This window comes from Lolium perenne, chromosome 3 (genome assembly GCF_019359855.2).
Source record: "Lolium perenne isolate Kyuss_39 chromosome 3, Kyuss_2.0, whole genome shotgun sequence".
NCBI lineage: Eukaryota > Viridiplantae > Streptophyta > Magnoliopsida > Poales > Poaceae > Lolium > Lolium perenne.
In genome coordinates, this window is record NC_067246.2 from 219293410 (window position 1) to 219299409 (window position 6000).

Genomic DNA, 6000 nt, shown 5'->3' on the forward strand with positions numbered 1-6000 from the left:
TAACCATGTTCACTGGGGACGCCATCAACTACTCTTTGTTGAATTTCATGTGAGTTGCTATGCATGTTCGTCTTGTCTGAAGTAAGAGCGATCTACCACCTTATGGTTAAGCATGCATATTGTTAGAGAAGAACATTGGGCCGCTAACTAAAGCCATGATTCATGGTGGAAGTTTCAGTTTTGGACATATATCCTCAATCTCATATGAGAACAATAATTGTTGCCACATGCTTATGCATTAAAGAGGAGTCCATTATCTGTTGTCCATGTTGTCCCGGTATGGATGTCTAAGTTGAGAATAATCAAAAGCGAGAATTCCAAAATGCGAGCTTTCTCCTTAGACCTTTGTACAGGCGGCATGGAGGTACCCCATTGTGACACTTGGTTAAAACATGTGTATTGCGATGATCCGGTAGTCCAAGCTAATTAGGAAAAGGTGCGGGCACTATTAGTATACTATGCATGAGGCTTGCAACTTGTAAGATATAATTTACATAACTCATATGCTTTATTACTACCGTTGACAAAATTGTTTCATGTTTTCAAAATAAAAGCTCTAGCACAAATATAGCAATCGATGCTTTCCTCTTTGAAGGACCATTCTTTTTACTTTTATGTTGAGTCAGTTCACCTATTTCTCTCCACCCCAAGAAGCAAACACTTGTGTGAACTGTGCATTGATTCCTACATACTTGCATATTGCACTTATTATATTACTCTATGTTGACAATTATCCATGAGATATACATGTTATAAGTTGAAAGCAACCGCTGAAACTTAATCTTCCTTTGTGTTGCTTCAATGCCTTTACTTTGAATTATTGCTTTATGAGTTAACTCTTATGCAAGACTTATTGATGCTTGTCTTGAAGTACTATTCATGAAAAGTCTTTGCTATATGATTCACTTGTTTACTCATGTCATTACCATTGTTTTGATCGCTGCATTCATTACATATGTTTACAAATAGTATGATCAAGGTTATGATGGCATGTCACTCCATAAATTATCTTTGTTGTCGTTTTACCTGCTCGAGACGAGCAGAACTAAGCTTGGGGATGCTGATACGTCTCCGACGTATCGATAATTTCTTGTGTTCCATGCCACATTATTGATGATATCTACATGTTTTATGCACACTTTATGTCATATTCGTGCATTTTCTGGAACTAACCTATTAACAAGATGCCGAAGAGCCGATTGCTTTGTTTCTGCTGTTTTTGGTTTCAGAAATCCTAGTAACGAAATATTCTCGGAATTGGACGAAATCAACGCCCAGGGTCCTATTTTGCCACGAAGCTTCCAGAAGACCGAAGAGGAGACGAAGTGGGTCCACGAGGTGGCCAGACTATAGGCCGGCGCGGCCCAGGCCTTGGCCGTGCTGACCTATGGTGTGGGCCCCTCGTGCCGCCTCTTTACCTGCCCTTCCGCCTACTTAAAGCCTCCGTCGCTAAACCCCCAGTACCGAGAGCCACGATACGGAAAACCTTCCAGAGACGCCGCCGCCGCCAATCCCATCTCGGGGGATTCAGGAGATCGCCTCCGGCACCCTGCCGGAGAGGGGAATCATCTCCCGGAGGACTCTACGCCGCCATGGTCGCCTCCGGAGTGATGAGTGAGTAGTCTACCCCTGGACTATGGGTCCATAGCAGTAGCTAGATGGTTGTCTTCTCCCCATTGTGCTTAATTGTCGGGTCTTGTGAGCTGCCTAACATGATCAAGATCATCTATCTGTAATTCTATATGTTGCATTTGTTGGGATCCGATGAATAGAGAATACTATGTTATGTTGATTATCAATTCATGTCTATGTGTTGTTTATGATCTTGCATGCTCTCCGTTACTAGTAGATGCTCTGGCCAAGTAGATGCTTGTAACTCCAAGAGGGAGTATTTATGCTCGATAGTGGGTTCATGTCTCCGTGAATCTGGGGGAGTGACAGAAACCTCTAAGATTATGGATGTGCTGTTGCCACTAGGGATAAAACATTGGTGCTATGTTCGAGGATGTAGTTACTGATTACATTACGCGCAATACTTAATGCAATTGTCTGTTGTTAGCAACTTAATACTGGAGGGGGTTCGGATGATAACCTGAAGGTGGACTTTTTAGGCATAGATGCATGCTGGATAGCGGTCTATGTACTTTGTCGTAATGCCCAATTAAATCTCACAATACTCATCATAATATGTATGTGCATTGTCATGCCCTCTTTATTTGTCAATTGCCCAACTGTAATTTGTTCACCCAACATGCTGTTTATCTTATGGGAGAGACACCTCTAGTGAACTGTGGACCCCGGTCCAATTCTCTATACTGAAATACAATCTACTGCAATACTTTGTTTCTTGTTTCGCAAACAATCATCTTCCACACAATACGGTTAATCCTTTGTTACAGCAAGCCGGTGAGATTGACAACCTCACTGTTTCGTTGGGGCAAAGTACTTTGGTTGTGCTGTGCAGGTTCCACGTTGGCACCGGAATATCTGGTGTTGCGCCGCACTACATCCCGCCGCCATCAACCTTCAACGTGCTTCTTGACTCCTACTGGTTCGATTAAACCTTGGTTTCTTACTGAGGGAAACTTGCCGCTGTGCGCATCACACCTTCCTCTTGGGGTTCCCAACGGACGTGTCAACTGCACGCATCAAAAGCTCGCATTGGATTTCTCGCTTTTGATTATTCTCAACTTAGACATCCATACCGGGACAACATAGACAACAGATAATGGACTCCTCTTTAATGCTTAAGCATTTAGCAACAATTAATTTTCTCATATGAGATTGAGGATATTTGTCCAAAACTGAAACTTCCACCATGGATCATGGCTTTAGTTAGCGGCCCAATGTTCTTCTCTAACAGTATGCATGCTCAAACCATTCAACTCATGGTAAATCGCCCTTACTTCAGACAAGACGGACATGCATAGCAACTCACATGATATTCAACAAAGAGTAGTTGATGGCGTCCCCAGGAACATGGTTATCGCACAACAAGCAACTTAATAAGAGATAAAATGCATAAGTACATATTCAATACCACAATAGTTTTTAGGCTATTTGTCCCATGAGCTATATATTGCAAAGGCGAAGAATGGAAATTTAAAGGTAGCACTCAAGAAATTTACTTTGGAATGGCAGAGAAATACCATGTAGTAGGTAGGTATGGTGGACACAAGTGGCATAGTGTTTGGCTCAAGGATTTTGGATGGATGAGAAGTATTCCCTCTCGATACAAGGCTTAGGCTAGCAAGGTTATTTGAAACAAACACAACTATGAAGCGGTGCAGCAAAACTCACATAAAAGACATATTGTAAACATTATAAGACTCTACACCGTCTTCCTTGTTGTTCAAACTCTTACTAGAAATTATCTAGACCTTAGAGAGACCAATTATGCAAACCAAATTTTAGCAAGCTCTATGTATTTTTTTCATTAATAGGTGCAAAGTATATGATGCAAGAGCTTAAACATGAGCACAACAATTGCCAAGTATCAAATTATCCAAGACATTTTAGCTATTACTACATGTAGCATTTCCCGTTTCCAACCATATAACAATTTAACGAAGAAGATTCAACCTTTGCCATGAATATTATGAGTAAAGCCTAAGGACATATTTGTCCATATGCAACAGCGGAGCGTGTCTCTCTCCCACACAATGAATGCTAGGATCCATTTTATTCAAACAAAACAAGAACAAAAACAAACCGACGCTCCAAGCAAAGTACATAAGATGTGATGGAATAAAAATATAGTTTCACTAGAGGAACCTGATAATGTTGTCGATGAAGAAGGGGATGCCTTGGGCATCCCCAAGCTTAGATGCTTGAGTCTTCTTGAAATATGCAGGGGTGAACCACCGGGGCATCCCCAAGCTTAGAGCTTTCACTCTCCTTGATCATATTGTATCATCCTCCTCTCTTGATCCTTGAAAACTTCCTCCACACCAAACTCAAAACAACTCATTAGAGGGTTAGTGCATAATCAAAATTCACATGTTCAGAGGTGACATAATCATTCTTAACACTTCTGGACATTGCACAAAGCTACTGAAAGTTAATGGAATCGAAAAATCCATCAAGCATAGCAAAACAGGCAATGCGAAATAAAAGGCAGATTATGTCAAAACAGAATAGTTCGTAAAGAGGAATTTAATTGAGGCACTAGGCTTGCTCAAATGAAAATGCTCAAATTGAATGAAAGTTGAGTACATATCTGAGGATCACTCACGTAAATTGGCATAACTTTCTGAGTTACCAACAGATAATTAGGCCCAGATTCGTGACAGCAAGAAATCTGTTTCTGCGCAGTAATCCAAATCTAGTATGAACCTTACTATCAAAGACTTTACTTGGCACAACAATGCAATAAAATAAAGATAAGGAGAGGTTGCTACAGTAGTAACAACTTCCAAGACACAAATATAAAACAAAATTGCTGTAGTAAAATAAACACATGGGTTATCTCCCAAGAAGTTCTTTCTTTATAGCCATTAAGATGGGCTCAGCAGTTTTAATGATGCACTCGCAAGAAATAGTATTTGAAGCAAAAGAGAGCATCAAGAGGCAAATTCAAAACAACTTTAAGCCTAACATGCTTCCTATGAAAAGGAATCTTGTAAATAAACAAGTTATGTAGGCATAATGCAATAAGCATAGGAAAACTAGACAAGCTCAACTTCAAGATTTTTAGCATATAGAGAGGTGTTTTAGTAACATAAAAACTTCTACAACCATATTTTCCTCTCTCATAATAACTTTCAGTAGTATCATGAGCAAACTCAACAATATAACTATCACATAAAGCATTCTTATCATGAGTCTCATGCATAAAATTATTACTCTCCATATAAGCATAATCAATTTTATTAGTTGTAGTGGGAGCAAATTCAACAAAGTAGCTATCATTATTATTCTCATCATCAAATGTAGGAGGCATATTGTAATCATAATCAAATTTATCCTCCATAACAGGCGGCACCAAAAGACTACTATCATTATAATCATCATAAATAGGAGGCAAAGTATCATCACAGTAAATTTTCTCCTCAATGCTTGGGGGACTAAAAAGATCATGCTCATCAAAACCAGCTTCCCCAAGCTTAGAATTTTCCATATCATTCGCAAGAATGGTGTTCAAAGTGTTCATACTAATATGTTCCATGGGTTTTTTAATTTTCGCATCAAACCATCCATGTATTAACTCAGGAAATAGAATAAAAAGCTCCATGTTGCTTTCCATTATGCCAAACTAGTGTAAAACAAGAAACAAAAAGATGCAATTGCAGGATCTAAAGGAAATAGCTTCGAGTACTTACAACGGCGCCGGAAAATAGCTTAGTAGCCGAGATCCGGAGTGTGAGTACCTTTTACCTTTCCTCCCCGGCAACGGCGCCAGAAAAGTGCTTGATGTCTACGGGTGCTTCTATTCTTGTAGACAGTGTTGGGTCTCCAAGAGCAGAGGTTTGTAGAACAGCAGCAAGTTTCCCTTAAGTGGATCACCCAAGGTTTATCGAACTCAGGGAGGAAGAGGTCAAAGATATCCCTCTCAAGCAACCCTGCAACCACAAAGCAAGAAGTCTCTTGTGTCCCCAACACACCTAATACACTTGTCAGATGTATAGGTGCACTAGTTCGGCGAAGAGATAGTGAAATACAGGTGGTATGAATATATATGAGCAGCAGTAACGGCACCAGAAAATAGCTTGATGCTACGCCTGGCGTGTGGTTGATGGTGGTAATATTGCAGGCAATACATATGCAGTAAAACAGTAAACAAGCAGCGATTTCAGTATTTGGGAACAAGGCCTAGGGATCATACTTTCACTAGTGGACACTCTCAACATTGATCACATAACAGAATAGATAAATGCTATACTCTACACTCTCTTGTTGGATGATGAACACCACTAATTGTGTAGGATTACACGAACCCTCAATGCCGGAGTTAACAAGCTCCACAATATTCGATATTCATGTTTAAATAACCTTAGACTG